Here is a 17249-nt window from a genome sequence, read left to right as displayed (position 1 = left end):
ACCATTTTGTATCAGAAAACACACCAGTACAGATTCCTTCTGGTTCTGCGAACCTCGTTGGCTGGTTGCCTTATTGAATCATTTGCCTTGTGCATAGCTTTGCTCACCTGTAGCGCTCACGTAAGTAGTCCCTAGACAGTGATCTGTGTAATTACTATTATGTTCACAGAAACACCACTTGCCAAGCTGAAGTGACCAGCTGATGGTTAACAAAGCAGGTCTAGCCCAGAGCCAAGTCTAGGACAAACATGAGGGGGGGGGGGGCTTTGTCCACTTACGAATCTACCACAATGGGGTCCTGTGCTGCTATCCTCAGTTCTTCCTTGGCATTATTTAGGGAAGGTCTGGAAAGCCTGTCAGGGCTATGCATCTCTTGAGTCTTGGCTGTCCATTTAGAATAAGGGTGGAAGGGAATTGTGTTGTATATTTGGTCATCTGGGGCACTGCATCTCTGCTGGGAGTTTTTGTAAGCAATTGAAATTCTGCTCTAAACTGTGTTTTACCAAGAATAGGTTCACTCTTAGTCCTGCCACTTCAGGGGAATTTGACCATGCATATAATCTGATCTGTTAGGAAAAAATAGTGCTGTTAAAGGAGTGACATTGTTCAAATATACGTTGAGAGCACAGATTGCACATTGCTGAATCTGATTAATCATCTGTACAGGTTTCAGTACAGCAATAGCGTCAAATTACGTATTTGGTGGGATGAACTTTGCTCCCACTTATGTTTTATATAAACTGGAGTTCTCAAGTCATGTGTTTATCACCAAGGGGCATACCCTGATAGGCTAGGACTATAGGTTTTGCAGGGAAGGCTGAAGTACAATCTGGAGTAAATTGGTAGAAAGCTGTTGGTGTTATGTACTTAGATATTCAGTGCAGAAAACACAAGAGTTGCTTCATGGAGGGACTTGAGTAGCAGAGTTTTTTCAGTGGGCAAGGACTTTATCTAATCTCCTTCAGTTGATGAGTCAGTAGGAAGGAGGTGGTAGTGATAAATTTGAAAAGGAAAGAGAAGAAAAAGGCAAAGACACAAGGCATCTGTTCCCAGCTGTGTGCTGATCTGGGTTACCTGGTGCCAGTCACGTCATCATGCTGCAGCTATTATCCTTGCCTCTAATTCATCCTGTCAGTGTAAGATGTCAACTTTTTCAAGCAAGGGCTGTGCAGCATCCTAGCCCATCTGTCATTTCACCTGGGGATTCTAGTTTCTACTTAAAAACAATAATTTGTAGGTAGATTCAGCTTGAAAAAAAAAAAAATTACTGCTCAATATAGCATGGTACACCTTAGCATATTCCTTGATTATTCTACTATAACAAGACAGATAAATGAGATTTCTGATAGCATTTCTCAAGTAGTTACTTCTGTTGTTCCTTCTAATCCAACTTGCATTGTTTACCTTGCTTTCTATCTTTTTTATTTTGTAAGTACTTGTTTCTTCTTGCAGTCAAAACAAACATTGCTTCTGATGGTGCTTGAGATCTCAGAGGTTGGTGAGATTGAAAGCATTTCTTGTGAAGCAACGGAAACAGACACTTGGGGCTGTTTACAGAGAAGGCATGGCCAGAAATTAAGTGGACCAGGAGTTGTAATTGAAGCTGTTAAATACCACTGGTGTGCTGAGCTTAGTCAGAGATTAGATTCAGGTTATGGGAGGTATTCTCTGAAGAAATGAAAAACCACGTGAAAGCTGAGGACTGACTGGTTTATGGAAGCAGAGTACCTCATTGTTAATCTGTTCCAGCTTTCTCCTCTTTGTGTATAGAGGAGGTATGCTAGGGACTCTCTGCATGGAAAGATTCTGTATGTACTTAATGATGTTATTTAAGTTGTGGGTCTAAGAATATAATGGGATCATGTACTTGAAAGCATGGTGAGTTTTCTAACTATTCAGCTGGTTCAAAGAAGGAGACATCCTCTCCTCACTGATCCTTAAACAGCTGAGGAAATCTGATAGACCACTCTTGAATCACAATGTACTTTATGGACAAAATTGATTAATTCCCAGAAGGACTCAAGTGTTTGCCTGTTTTATGTGCATAAATTAAAATGATAGGCCCATCTCAACCACCAGTGCTTTTGCAGTGCTTCTTGCAAGTCTGTCGCCGCATGCTTTAAGAAGGGAGGTCAGCCTTGTCAGGAAACTGAGACAAAGCCATCAAGCAAGAGGTCAGTGGCCAAGTTAGAATCCAGAAGCCCAGCTCTCCCCTACGAGAGTGACCCCATGTTGCTCTTGCAGTGCAAACATCAACTTCCTTTCATGATAACCTGGGGAGCTGGGAGCAGCGTGAGGCAGTCTGGCTTAGCCTGGGAACGAACACTCAGACTGCAGCCATTGCACTTGCCTTGGAGTTGCTACTCTTTTAGTAGTAGTAGTTTCATGGGAATCAAAGTTCTCCATGCAAGCTAAGCCTTACAGTGGTCATCAGGGGTTTAGGAGTTGTTTTCTGTTACTGCTGGTCTGGTCTTCAGTTTAGCACAAGGGGTGACGCACCCTTGATACCCTCACTGTAAAAATGAAGTGTTCTTAAAGGAGTTGATAATGATTTTGAAACACGCTTGACAGGACCCACCCATGAAGTGAAGGCAGGTTTCAGTATATACAGCAGAACAAGACAGCATGTCGTGGTTTGAGCCCAGCCGGTAACTCAGAACCACACAGCCAGTCGCTCACTCTCCTCCTTCTTTCTCCCCCTGCTCCCGGAGGGATGGGGAAATTGCAGGGGTCAGCCATAACTAGTAGCAAATAAAGAGTTGAGCCCTGTAGTGCACTACTGAATTTTCTGGCATGGGCTGTGCTGTAGGATTATGAATATCTTATCAAGATAGAAGCATCAGGACATCTCTGGGTCCTGATTGATGTCTGCTTAAGCAAGTGTTCTCAATGAATGTGTACCCGATAACCACATCACCCATCACTTCTCTAGCGCTTTTGCTAACTCAGTGGAGACTCTCCCAGGTTGCAGTAGATGTCAAATAACGCCTTTTAGTTCCAATACCAGAATCTCACTCCCATGTACTTTGACCAATTCTTTTAATATTAAGGTTATAGCTTTGTCTTAGAAATCTGATCATCTTACTTATTTAAGCCCACATGGACAGGCTGTAGACACCACATACAGGTTCACCCTTACCTCTGTTTCAGTTCTTCAGCTGAAGGCATTGGATTGGAGGTGGGACTTGCAGCAATGGAAACTTTTAAGAGCAGGTTAGATGAAGACGTGTCAAGAATTACATATACCACAGATCATGCTTAAGGACAAAGAATGAGTTTCCACATGGACAGATGAATTGGAAATCCACTTTTTTTTTTTTTTTTTTGTGATGCATATTTTCCTAGCTATCCTGGCTGTTGAGTGGTTTTCCTTCTGCAATTACCAGATGTCTGTGATTAGAGATTACTTCTGTGCTAGGTTTTGCATCCATCAGTGTTTAGGTGGGGTATTAAATTGCCAGCTGTGATGTTGGGGACCAGCAGCCATTTATTGCCATGTGTTTGTGCCATTTGTCATACTGTCTTAAAACTACTTCGTTTTCTGTCTTCCCTGATTCTTTCACTAAGCACAGAAACCTTCACCTTCCTCTGAGTCCCTAATTCTTCTGAATCAGGTAACCCTTTCTTTTTTTCCCCACATTCTTTGTCCACCATCTGCAACCTCTACTTGCTTTGGGTACTTTCAGAGATCTAACTGCTTTCTCAGAAGTCAGAAACTCCCTACTGCTGTGTGAAGGCCTCCTTTTAGGAGTGGGTGCAACTACGGCTGCAGTGCTCTTCAGGGTGGCAAATCCATGCCTCCAGATAGAGAATTTGTAGGGCTGCGCAGGCAGGACCTCATAAAGTAACAGGTCCTGTCTGGCCACAGGAAGATGGCTGTTCAAGGTTTGTCTTAGCAGAATTATTACTGTAGGTTATTTAAACATAGCTCCTCCAGGTCATTGAATTCTTTTAACTGAGAGCAGTAGGTGGCAAAACTGTAAATGAGTATGGCTGTCAAGTGTGCACTTAGGCATCAAAAACTGCTTTATGAGCTATTCAGTACTTGAATTCTCATCAGTTCAGAAGATAGAGCTGCATGTTGAGAAGCATTTTTATTTTTTTACCATTATTTTGTTAGTATAAAAATAGCAGAATGCAGTGACCAGTTAACCTCCAAAATGACAAAGAAACTAGTTTCTATTTGCATGTGATGTTTAATTTTGTTTATTAGAGCATGCTGTATTACTAAAATTAGACCTGGATGGGATGACTCTTCCTTCTCCATGGAATCTTCCAACTTTAAAATTCTTTCCTCCCTTCCAATATAGAGCATAGGATCAGAACAACAGTGTCTGGGGTCTTTGATAATTTCAGGTGGTTTGTTGTACTTCTCCCTTTATTAAAAATCACATTAAAATGGCTTTAGTTTCTAAATCCAGTTCTGGAAATAGACTTCTTTTTAAAGAATGTCCAAGACTGACATTTCAACAATTCTGAACCACTTTTCACAATGGCCCCATCTTGCAGATGTCTTTTGAAGTATCAGCATTTTCTAACAGCCACAAAACAGTTTTGTTGGAGTTCCTGACCAGTTCTATTGTCATTTTGTACCAGTGTGCAACACCATTTTCTTTGTTGCAGTGTGACTCAAAATTTGTACCATGTGTCACCAACCTACAGTACCTTGGGTACTGTACCAGGGTACTGTAGGCTCAGGGTACTGTAGGTTCAGGGCCATGTGTGGGTGCCATCTGACAATAAAAACCTGGGGGTGAGCTGCTTTACTGCAGCAAGCAGCAGGGGCACCCGAGCTGACAGTGGTTTTGCCTTGTTATTAATTGTATTATTTTGTATGTTCATTTTACAAAGCTAGCTCCAATTTACAAAATGTACAGCCTCAGCAGCCGACGCGCTCAGTATGTGGATTATAGAGTGTATCTGATTTAGAGCCCCATCCTTCTCCCAGAAATGTTATAGAGAAAATGTCTATTTGATTTCTGAGAACAAAAGTGGCCCTTTAAACTCCAGGTTCACTTGTCTCCTTTTGTGTACTGTACACAGTGCTGAAGCCTACATGAGAGTTACATCATCTCAATTAACGCTCTTGCAAAGCACTTTTCCAAGCTTGTAGGAGACAGTCGAGGCAGTATTTCCAAAGCATCCTGGCTCTTGGCTTACCTTCACTGCCATTTTCTTCAAAGAAAAGTTTCCTGCTGATGCTAAGTGGGAAGAAAATTAGTTCAACAGCTCTCACCTCTTCTGATTTGGTGTTCCTGTTGGGCTGCTGAAGACAGTTTTCCCTCCACTGCCTCATGGGGCTTAGTTGAAGGACGGCTCTTTTTTAAGCCTTGAAGGCAGCAGGTGGTTAGTAGTATTATTGTTACTTGCTGCTGTAAATGAAGCTTTTAGTGGGTATACCACCAGTTGGGAGGAACTATGTCTTACTGACTAAAAAAGAGGACAGCTCAGTCTTGCTGCAGTAGGCTGTGGCATAGGCTTTGACCTCTGACGTCAATAGCAAAGTGGGAACAGGATCAAAGCTTTGGATCTTCCTGCTTTAAAGACATGGGAAGAGCATAACAGATCACAGTCTGCATCCTGATCTGCAAGGCTGTGTGCTGTGGAGGCTGGCTGGGAACGGTGGAGACATTGGCTTGTAGGGAAAGTAGGAGAGATGGCAGCTGTGTACATTGGCGCTGTTGCAAGCTGGATGCTGACGCTCGCAGGCTGGCAGGAGGCTATGCTTGATCAGCTTTGTGGGTAGAGAGAATGTCCTGGATTAGTTAGTGCTGGCAAGAGCCGGAGTGAGAAAAATACTGAGAGACTGAAGCAATGGATGTGAGCCTTTCCTGGGCTTTCCATGCAGAGCTTTCCAGAGTCCCTCCTGCTCGCAAGCTACATACCGCATTTTTCCTGTGAACATCTTTATGTATCATTGAAGTGATCTTCCCTTGCTACAGAAGTGCCTTGGTTTCCTTCCCGATTCAGGGGTTATTTAGCTGTTTAACTGGTGGGTAGCTGTTGTTACTCTTCACTCCTGTTGTCCCTCATGAATGTCAGATTTTGTTCCCTCACATTGGTTGGCGAGGGAAAGCTTGTGGCTGTGGGATGACACCTCCCACCCAGCTTGATTTAACTTGTGGTGCTGCCCTCAGAAGTAGGTCTGGAGCAGGTTCTGCTTTTCCCTTTCTCCCAGCAGAAAGTTCCACCATGTCACAGTTCCACTTGGGTCACTTAAGAGGTCCTTGGAGTGTTGACCTGGAATAGTGCTGGCCACAGGAGAGCAAGCAAAGCAGCAGCTAAAATGAAGGTGTTGATGGGTCTGATTGCTGTCGTTCTTGTACATTATGTCACCAGTGACTTTCAGAGCACATTTTCAAGTATGTTGGGCAGCTTGCCTCTAGGATAATGTTACCCTATTAATAAAGGAGCAAGCAGGAAGGAAAAATGTCCAAGATTTTCCAGATCAAACTGGAAAAGAGGCAAATAGGGAGTAAGGAAACGGTGATTTCAGTGCAGTAGAGAAGGCTGTCAGTCTTAGCGGGGTGATTGCTGATTGGCAAAAGCCATTAAGAGCAGAGTACGTTCGTGTCAGAACATTACCATCCCATGTTGCTTCAAGTCTCCACAGCCTAACTGGTACAGGATGCACGTTTGCATTGTGAAGTGCCAGTAAGCCAGGCTAGAGAGGAGCCAGGCTTACCCCAGCTGACATAAATAATGTAAAACTATTGTCCTTTCCTAGGAAACAGTAAAAATCCCAGAGACAGGGCTCAACCCCCTTTCATGTGATGAGAAACTAATTCAATTTCTAACCCAGTGTAGCCAATAGTGAGATTAACTTATGCTTCCAATTCTAACATTAATTTAGCTCAATGCCTCTTCATCTAGCTGAGAAAGCTCAGTATCTCCTGACTATACTGTTTTGGTCAAAGATGTTGTTTTTCAAGAGCCGTAACCCCCCTCTTTCCCCGCAATCCAATGTAGCAGTCCTAAATACAGACCAGTACTTATCTGCATGAACAGGCCTGTAAATATATTTGCTGTAAGCAGTCCTTGTTCCTTTTAAAGGCAGGGCATGTGTGCGGGAGAGTTGGGAAGCCTTTTAGGCACTTGGCTCCCACAGTCTGGTCCCTTAGGCAGCACCTGCTGCCAGACACATTAAAGCTCTTCTGCAGATCCCCACCACGGCCAGGACTGCAGGCAACCCTCGTGTGTTTCTGTTCAGCCCACTGCTTGGAGAGCTGAGCCTGTTCGATCTTGACAACTTGCAGATGGGAGAGTGGATGTGCTACTAGTTTTGGAACTGGGCACTTAAATAGTGTAGGAGTCTTTCCTTTTTAAGTTGGTTTTTTTTTCCCAGTTTGCCTTGGACAAGGATTTTGCATGCTAAAATACAACCTTCCACTCTTCCATTCTAGCTTCCATGTTTTGGTGTATAGTCGTGTGTCATGTGTATTATGGCTGCTCATGTGTTCCAATATATTTTGATGGACCGAAGCAAACTCAGGAAATCTGAGGCCCCTGAGTGCACAAGGGTGTAAGGCAGGGGACTGCACAAGTCCTAGGCTCCAAAATTCTTCCATCTGTTTTATCATTTCCGAATTACCTTACTTCCAAGTACTTTAACACCACAGGACTCCTGCCTAAACTCTTTCTGGACCATCTTTTTATACCTTGTCAGTTGTGAGATATGTCTCCTTTCCGTTGTTTATTTTCTTTACCCAAATGAGATCGTCCCTCTGGAGAGTGTCATGTGTGGCAGTGCACATGCCAGCCACCTATAGCAATGGACTAATGGGATAACGGGAAACCTGTGCGGGAACACAGATTGCATCTGTGATGTCCTGCAGCCTTTTGCTCCATGTTTGTGTAGCATCTAGCAGAGTATTATCTGAATTATCTGAATTGCTGTGCAAATACATAGAGGATTACTCATGAGAGTAGGAAGGATTAACTCCATAACTCATGCAGATTGATGCTAATGAGAGCTCAGCGAGGATGCTTCATAGCGGTCTCTTAGGTCTGCTTTTGTTCTGATCTCCCCAAAGTATCACCTGTGGGGTTCCAGAGTGTGGCTACCAAACTGTAGTCAGGCATTGCAGTCCTCATCTGATGAAACTCTTGTCTGGGGGGAATAAACAAGCAGTGTTGCATGTTTTGCTTCAGGAAATTCAGAGATTAGCGAAGTCTGTTTTAAACCTTCTCCATAAACAGACTCCAGCTGTGACAGTCCTGGGATATGTAACCTCTTGCTCCAAGCTGCAGTGCCAGAATAGAAACAGGCTTTTTCCTGGACTGGCTTTGTCCTGAGATGATCTCTGGGTTTGTGAATGTGTTCTGACTTGGCAAAAAAATAGTCATTTAAAATATTTGATGTGACAGCTGTGAAAGTGTGCACACCATGGTCTGGTGACTGACCGGAGGAGTAACAAATACCCTCTGCAGAATGACACATTCAACACTGGTGTCAGTTCTGACAGCTCCAGCCCCTCTGGTTTGTGAACTTACCATCCCTTGTCTTTCATAGCTGAGAGATGGAGGTGCAGCTTTTTCCATGAGTTAGAGAAGCAGGAGATACAAGACAAAAAGTAAAGGTCATAAAATCCATTGGCAGCCTGGGAATGTGTTGGTGTTCGCATTACAGTCTTCCACGTGCAAGGCTAAAATAAGATACGTCTATGTGTAGCTTTATAGGGGCAGAGTGCTCCAGTGACCTTCCTAGGCTGTAAACTTGAGATTTGATCATGGAGTCTATTTACAGGTAAAGAACCAAATATTTGGGCTGTAAAGGCTTGTTAGCAATTTTATGAGCAGCCCATTTGTATAAAACTCAATATAAGGCATTCCTTTTGATGGAAAAGAAAGGCCAACACTTATAACAAACCCCACAATAGTGCATTTATGACAGTACAAGTTAGATGAATAACAGTATTTGGTGGACATTTATTGTAAGCTTCTTGGTGGTTACTGTAGACAGTACCACACTGTAGAATCACTTGTATCATTTGTCCAAGTGGAAATCACTGCTGTGCCCCTAGTTTAAGCACATATACATCACTTCACATACTGTGCCAGGATGGTTGGGTAATGCAGTACCCCTTCTCTTCTTTAGAGATGCTTACCTGCAACTTTCACTTATTCTTTCATGTGGACATAAGCATTGAGGCTTATCAGTGAATTAAAGTTGGCAAGAAAGTCAAACCCCAGTCACTTCTTTTTAGCTAGTTTATGATATATAAAGGAACTCTGAAGTGTTTCTTTTCCTCCCCAAATGGGGAATGTCAGATAGGCTATTTCCTGCCTTTCCTCTCTTAACAATATGGCGTGGGAGGTCTCAGAACTATAAAATTGCTTTTCCTTAATCAAAAATACAAGACTCTTGGAGCTTTAATAGAGACATATTTTCTCCTTGTTCTTCTCAACAGTTCTCAAACATTTGCGCTACACTGGGTTTAATGATACAGGAGTTTTAAAGAGGTTGAATAAATCACTTCTTTGCTTTTCATCAAGTGACATGCTGGTGCTATAGCCTCTGTTAGAGATCTGGCAGACCTTTCAGGAAAAAACAGCATTAAAACCAGACTGAATTTACTGTGTGTAAAAAACAGCAGTGGAAAAACATGCCTCAAATACATAAATGTTTCTGTTAAAACACAAAAATGTCAAATGTGCATGAGGTCTCTTCTGTTCTTGGAGACCTCGGTTATATTCGGTAAATATATTCAGTTACTAGTGGTAACTTGGAAGATACTTAAGTGCGGGGAAAAGAAGGAGGGATAGCTAAACAGAAGGCTGAGAAGGGGATGCAGCTGGGCAAGCGTGTGTTGCCTGGCTGAAGTTAAAGCTTTGGTGGGTCCCAGTACAGTTTGTTCTTTCCGAGTTATGAACCCCACACTTTATGTCTTTGCTTTGCTGTATTAATGGCTTCGGTACCCAGGAGTGTGTGTATGTATCTGAATCAGGCAGTGGTCTATCATCTACATCAATCATCAGGCAGCAACAATGCACAAACACACTGTTACATTCTCACCCACTTCAAGAGGCTTTTGCTTTGCAAAATGTAAAGCCAGGGGTATGTCACTGCATCTTCCCAACTGGACCCTACAGAGAGTTCCTAGTAATGGGTAAAGACACAAATAGCTCTTAAATGCTTTATAGTTAGATCAAGCTTAAGGTGCATTACCATGGGAACATTACAACCTGTATTTCCAGCACAGTCACTCAGCTCTCAAGCATAGATGCCGTCAAGCCAGGGAGAAGGAAAATCAGCGATGCCAAAAATAAAACAATATGCTTACATGTATTGTAAATACATCACATCCTGTTTATTACATACAAGTCTCCTTATGCAACTCCTCCCACCCATTAATAAAATGTCCTTAAGGTTTCAGAGTGGAAAGCTCAGCAGTTTCTGATGCAAAATGACAGCAGCAGAGTGATGATGGTTTACACCACCTGCAGATCAAGTCTGAAGGCTTTATTTACATGCTGCAAGACTGTTTGCACAAGGCTTTGCCCAGTTTGGTGCACGGGAAATCTGGCAGTGAAACAAGTTAGCTGTGTTATGAAATTAAAAAGCCTTCTAAAGACCTAAGGCATTAGGTGCTGCTGTATTGCATTCATAAAATACCCAAGCCTGGCTCTAATGGGCTGTAAATGAACTCTGGGTGAAAAATATGTCAAAATAAAGCTACAGACTGCCTGGGAGAATGCCTTCTAGGTTCCTCATAAAGACTTCATACCAATTAGCAAAGCTGGTCCAAGAGAGCATGTAACAGGCTTTATACTAGACCTTGCAGATGCCGGGACAAAACTTTTGTGTTTTACAGTACCAGTATGTACACCGGCTATAGGCTTCAGTGATGGGAAACACAAGATTTGCAGTGAGAGCAAGGCAAATGCTATAATTTTAAAAGGAAGATGAATAAAATTGGTACTACCAAGAAAGTGGGAAATCAGAGCTGTGTGGGCTGAATTCTGTCCTTATTTGGCTTTGGGGAATTATGTGATTTTATTCTGTGACTCAGAGTTGTTTTTACAGCATTTGCGTCACCCAGAAAAGTTGAATCTGCATAAGATCCAGCATGTTCCAGGAGAGAATATGTTGTTCTGTAATGTGAACTCACTAAAACAGACACTGTCAGCTTTCATGTTTTGCTTTATTATTATTGTCATTCAGGCATAAACTGTAAAAAGTCTCAGAGCTATGGGGTTGCATACGTACATGCAATAACAAGGAAGATCTTAACACTTGGAGGATTGTTTTACAAGTGAATCAGCAACAGTGAATTTCTTTCCTTGAGAGCCATGAGCTTCTAGTTTGCCTCCTTCGGCCTCTATTTACATGTGGAAAAACACAGCCTATGAAGTAGATAATGTAAGTGCCCCCCCTTGGTTCTACCCAGATCTGACCATGTTATTTCACTTGCAGAGCCTCACCCATTATAGGTGCCACAAATCAGTCACTGCCCTAAAGTATAAATGCTTGTGTTTTTCCACCCAGGAGGGTTGGTAGAAGATTTGGCATGTAATGCTGTAAGGAGATGGCAGAACTAAAAGTAGGTGAGCCCGGGCATTGGTTTGAAGATCTTTAAGTTTGGCATCAAATCCAGACTTAGGGCTTTAAAGGCTGGCTTGTAAATGCTGCAGCCCTGTGATGCAAAATGCTGATCCAATATTGGTTCACTGTGCTTGTTCAGACATGTTCAAGTGTTTCTGAGAAGTTATTTTTGTGCTGGCAGGCTTTATGAGAGATCAGGTGGTGTCTGCCCATGTGGCTCTGTGTTTCTGTAAAGCTGAAGATCATTCCTCTTCCTGCAGCTGGCAGGGAGCTGTTGTAGCAGTATGACACTGACATAAACACCACAATGGATAATTAGACAGAAATGAGGTTGCGTGTCCGCAACCAGCCTGGAGCATGTCAGTGGCTCTGTGCAGATGGGTTTTATTGACAGCCATGGAAGAGTCTCTATCTCCCATCCATTGTTTGGGAGTGAGGAACAGCTCGGACATAACTGAAATCCCAAGCAAAATGAGTTTTCTCTTGTTCCAGGTGGCTCGCATGTACCCGAGGGAGGGATGCTCACCTTTTAGCCCCTCTTTGCTGGAGGGCGCCGGCACCAGACTTTGGCTCTAGCTCACTGCATTGCTTGTTTGGCACTGAGCTCAGGCAGGAGGGTGCGTCATGACCCCGTGGGCCATTTCTGTAAAGGAAACTTCCTTCTCTCTCACCTACTAACTTTTAATATAATTTCTTTTTTTTTTTTTTACTTCACTTTGCCAATGGTCTACTTTTGGCTTTTGCTTTTCCTTCACTCAAGGTTTGTCAAGAAAAAAGGCTGAGGATAAGTAAGATGCAGTCATCTCAGGCTGCAGCCTGGGAGGGGGGAGGCACTGCACTAATCTGCTCTCTGTCTCTCCTTTTGTGTCCAGAGGAGAAGAAAATGAAGCTGACACAATTATCAGATAGCTCATTAACTGAATCCCATCAGTACTGGTCACTCTGCAAATTCGTGGTGATTTAATTCCCCCATTTAATTAATTCCTCCCCTAGAAATGATTAGCTCACATTAGAGATGAATTACCTGTTAATTTTCTGTTTGATAATTAGTGGTCTTCTGGGCCCTGGTTAAACTTTCTTGCCTTACGTCAGATTTGTTCAAAAGCAGACACTTAAGTCTTTTGATTTGGGTTTCTGTTGCCATTTCTTATTTTACATATGGGAAGACAGGCTGCTTTGCAGTGAAGGCAGAGGTCTGATAATGCCAAAGGGCCTCATGGAGAGGTGGTTCCTTCCCCATCTCTGCCGTGGACTTCCCATGTGCCTGGGAGAGACAAAAGACATAAAAAATCCCACCCAAAATTCATTACAGTGCAAAACTTTGACCTTTGCAGCTTCTGCTCCTCTGGTACCCAAAGTCTCTGAGCCTTGATTTTTTATCTGCATGAGTGTTTGTCAGGCATGGGGCCAGGGCAGAGTGGCCTTGAGAGGGGTTGGCAGCAGCAAGAGCTGCCTGCGAGGTCTTTCATGGTGGATGGGGGAATTTTCTTGGGGGTCTGGTCTCTGCTCCTGAGGCTGCTTCTGTGTTTTATCTACAGACTGGTTCCATGTGAAAATGCAGAAGCTACCCAGGAAACAGAAGGCGATGCTTCCCCTCCCCGCAGTCCCCCCCGGATGCGTTTGCAAATCCCCATCTCCTCTTTCAGTATTGCTTCTGCCAGACAGAAGCCTGCTGGCGTTATTAATTTTGCAGCACAGTGTCATGGTTTCAACAGGAGGGGGGGATAGTCCCCTTTTGATTCATGCTGGCCTATCGCTTCTGGTGGTAGGACTCTTCTTTAGAAGAGAGAGTAGTGTGGGTTTGGCTCTCCCCACATGGTGGAAAGCAGAGAACATGGGGCTGCTCTTTGTCAGGTGAGCGCTCAAAAACCTCCTGGTTGTATGACCCTTGGGTGAACACTGCTTGTGTTAAGTACTGCTGTGTGCTACAGAGCACAGTTTGTCCTTACGTGCTTCTGGGCGAGTGGTGGCAAATGCTCTCTTCAGCCTCACCTGGGACGGAGGTCAGAGTGTTTGCCTCGTGAGCGGCTATGTGGCTGGGCTTTGTACACATGATGAGGTGGAGGAGTGCAAGGTCTGTGAGCAATGCCCCAGTGACACCTGACAGAGTGTGTTTGGGTTGGGCTGGTTGGTCATGCACAGACATGATGGAGGAAAGGCAAACGCCCAGCAGATCTTTTATGGGAAGGTGTGATGCTTGAATAAATTCATTTAGATCTCCCTTAGTTACTGCCTAAGCCTCAAGTCTCCCAGAACACTTCCATTCCTTGGTGGATAAACCATACAGGCCCAGAGCCTCAAGGTATTTCAGCATCTGTGCTGCTGACATCCCCTGGCTAATGCCTAATCCTTTTCAGGTCTCTCAAGTGTGAAAGGAGCCACCTAAACACAAGTGCTGCTGACTGACAGAACCCCAGATCTGTGGGGAGGCAGTGGTGTCTCACAGAATCATAGCATGGTTTGGGTTGGAAGGGACCTTAAAGATTGTCTAGTTCCAACCCCCAGTGGGTCTCACAAAATGTGCGTTCAGATCTGGGCTTTGCTGGCATAAGCCAACCTTGCTGTACTGCATTACTGCCCTGGCTGCCCATTCCGTTCCCCTGTGGATGCTGCTGCCCCTCAAGTTGGGAAGGACCTGTATGTGTTCCTCTTTTCTGTACCGTGTGATGAGGCCTGATTCTGTAGCCCTTCAGCTAGGCTTGTAGCACTGGTAGACCCAGTGGGATGTTCTCTCAAAGGCACCTACCTACTGAGCATCCACCCAAAGTAACAGACTTGAAGATGTCCTGGCTTGGTGCTTTCATTCATCACTTCCACAGTCTGCGCTTTGTTTTGTGATTTTTAACTTGCACCACCAAAAATCCCAGTGGCAGTCCCAAGAGGCAAAGTCTCCTGATCTCCTTTAAGAGCAAGGCAAGTATTGCTGTTACACTGGTGAGCCCATTGCTCTGGTAGGAGAAAAGATTGCAGATGTGCTGTCACCGAGTGTACCTGATGGGCTGCTGTGAATGCTCAGTGAGTGCCAAGGAGGAAGAGGATGTGTTTTGGATGCCCTGGAGGTGCTGCGAGGCACCGGGGTGAAGGCCTGGCCAGGCCCACTGCCCCCTCCCCATCCCGTCCCATCGTGTGCCACATGTGTCCTCCCAGCACAACCTGGTAAGTCTCAGAGGAGAAGCACGAAAGCGCTGCCTAAATCAAAGTAAAATAATAACCATAGTGAGAAATTTTCGGTGGAAGAGAGTTTTTTTGAGGCCTGCGGTGTCTTGCAAAGTCCTGGTGTGATTTATTTTAATGCTGAATGTCTAGCCCTCTGTTGCATTTCCCACACAGTGGCTTGATCAACACGCTTCTGCAGCGTCTCCCTCCCCCTGCCTCGTATGTGGTGTTTACCTCCTCTTGTTTGTTTCCCACCATACAAGGACAGCAGATATTCTCTGCTCTCTATTGTAACTCAACTCAGGCACAGTAGCTCAAACAACTTGTTGCAACATGCTGCCAAAACGGAGCCTTTCTGGCAAGTGCAAAGAGGGCTTTCCCTACCTGTCTGCAGGCTCCCATGAAGCCATCCTGCACAGCATCCCTAGATGCAACCTAGAAACGGTTCAGGGATTTGCAGGCTGCAGCTTTGCTGCTATCGAGCTAGGAGGAGTAGAGCTTTCTCTTCACGTTGCCAATTGCTAGGCTCGGGACTCAGTGCTGATCCTATCTGAGAGTGTAGGTTGTGCCCTGCTGCAGAGGAGCTACTTCTTCTCACTGTTGATTTGATGTGCCAGAAAAAGCGGTTGTACCCCTTCTCCCTCAGGTACTGTGGTCTTCTGCAGCTGGCAGGAAACAAAGCCTTTTGCATGAGTGTACTTCTGCAATCCATAAATACACCCCAGCATGGGGGATTTGCTGTGCTTGCCCATGACACAGCCACGGGGGCTTTTTTGGCAACACCCAGGGGTTGGCATGGTGGAGGAGGTGTCAGCAGCCCATAAAATCACAAGCAGGGAACAGTGGGAAGCAGAATATATGGGTGTAAATGCATGCTTATCTGCCGTGGTGGCTGTTCCCTTCCCACCCCCAAGCTCTGCTAGCTTTAATCATTTTAGACCTGTGCAAAAACGCTGCATACATCAGGTGGATGTTTTGAGTAGCAGCATTACTGGAGCTGGAGAATCTAAACTCTTTGCAGATGAACTCAATGGAAGCCCGGAGAAAGCAGACGGCTGCTCTCAGGGTGGCTGCCCCAGCTCTATCTCCACTCCAGGGCACTCTGGAGCGATGATGGGTTTCTCACCAGAGTTTCATGTGCTCCATGTTTGGGCTGCCAGAGTTTCTTTGTCCTTTACTCATGACACATCCTTTCTTAGTGGTCCAATCCTTGCAGTTCAGGTGTGCTGTACCACTGTGGGGAAGCTTTTACTTTTTTATTTTTACACAGCTGTGGGGAGGAGACCTGAAGACTTTCTTATGCCACTTTGCAAGGAGAGGGCATGGGTGAAAAGCGTGTAGGTGGCTATTCGTATGGTAATTCACTTTGGTTGGATGGAGGACTTGACCATAATGAACAGTTTTTAGTAAGTTCTCTTGCTCTGTTTTCAGCCCAGTCCTTTAACTGATCTGGGCAGGATTCAATTCACTGAATGCATTGCCATTACATGCTCAGGAAGGCATGATCAGTTCATTTAACAAATCTTCCAGATCATCTGTAAGTGTATACCTAACCTCCTGTTTAGTGTGCTGGTTATTATGTTATTGAAGTTCATTCCCGATTTGATGATTGGCTCCTTTCCTATCTGCCAGCATCTCTGACAGACATCAGAATTATCCTTTTAGATCTATTACCAGGTAATTACGGATGCTTGGCATGATGGCATGCTCCTTGTTACTAGGCATTTAGAAGTGTTAGTCAAGCAGGTAAAAGTACCATGATAGGTAGAGCAAAAATCACATTGTAATCAGTTATAGCTTCCCAGATCCCTTGATCCAAGAGTTCATTCTTCATGGGTATCTGACCTGGCTACAGAGCAGGCTCCTGACAGAAATACCTGAGTTAAGCAGAGACAGGTAAGTCATGAGCCTGCCCCAAAAGTTGACGCTAGTCAGTGGGGAAAAGGTGGCACTGATCCTGTCATGGGGATGGGAGAGATGAATCACCAGGAGGTAAATAAACAGGCTGGTGAGGCCTGGGAAGGCAGTTGACTTGGATAACGTATTGCCTGTTGCGTTTTTAAGTGCAGAAAGGCTGTTTCAAAAGGTGATTGCAGTCCTGTGTTTAAGTTCATACATGGGTGTGGAGGCAGCTTTATTAAGATCAATGGACTCACTAGCCACCAAGGGGGAATTAGGCAGGGCTCACTGTGGTGTGTCCTTGCCTTCATGGGTGTACTGCATAGCCTTTCCATTAAGGTAACCTGGAACTGCAGGTAGTCACTGCCTTGGGTGGCAGTCTGTGGAAAGCACAGCATTGAGGACTTACGCAGGAGACAAGCAGCTCTCTGTTTATTACACAGGATAGAAATGACCCTGCAGATGCCCAAGGGCTGGGGCAGAGCAGCTTCCCAGCTGCTAGTAAAAGTGGCATGAGGCTGAACCCTCCCGGGGCTCCCCTGCTGTGCATGCCCACACCACTGGCACCATTGGACCAACTTCAGCAGGGAGGGCAGGTTGGCTGGTACGGGTGCTGCCAGCCTTGTGTTTCTCTGTCTGCAAGTGTGAC

Source organism: Strigops habroptila, chromosome 2 (assembly GCF_004027225.2).
Source record: "Strigops habroptila isolate Jane chromosome 2, bStrHab1.2.pri, whole genome shotgun sequence".
NCBI classification, from domain to species: domain Eukaryota; kingdom Metazoa; phylum Chordata; class Aves; order Psittaciformes; family Psittacidae; genus Strigops; species Strigops habroptila.
The sequence above is the reverse complement of the archived record's forward strand: the minus strand, read 5'-3'. Positions refer to the sequence as shown.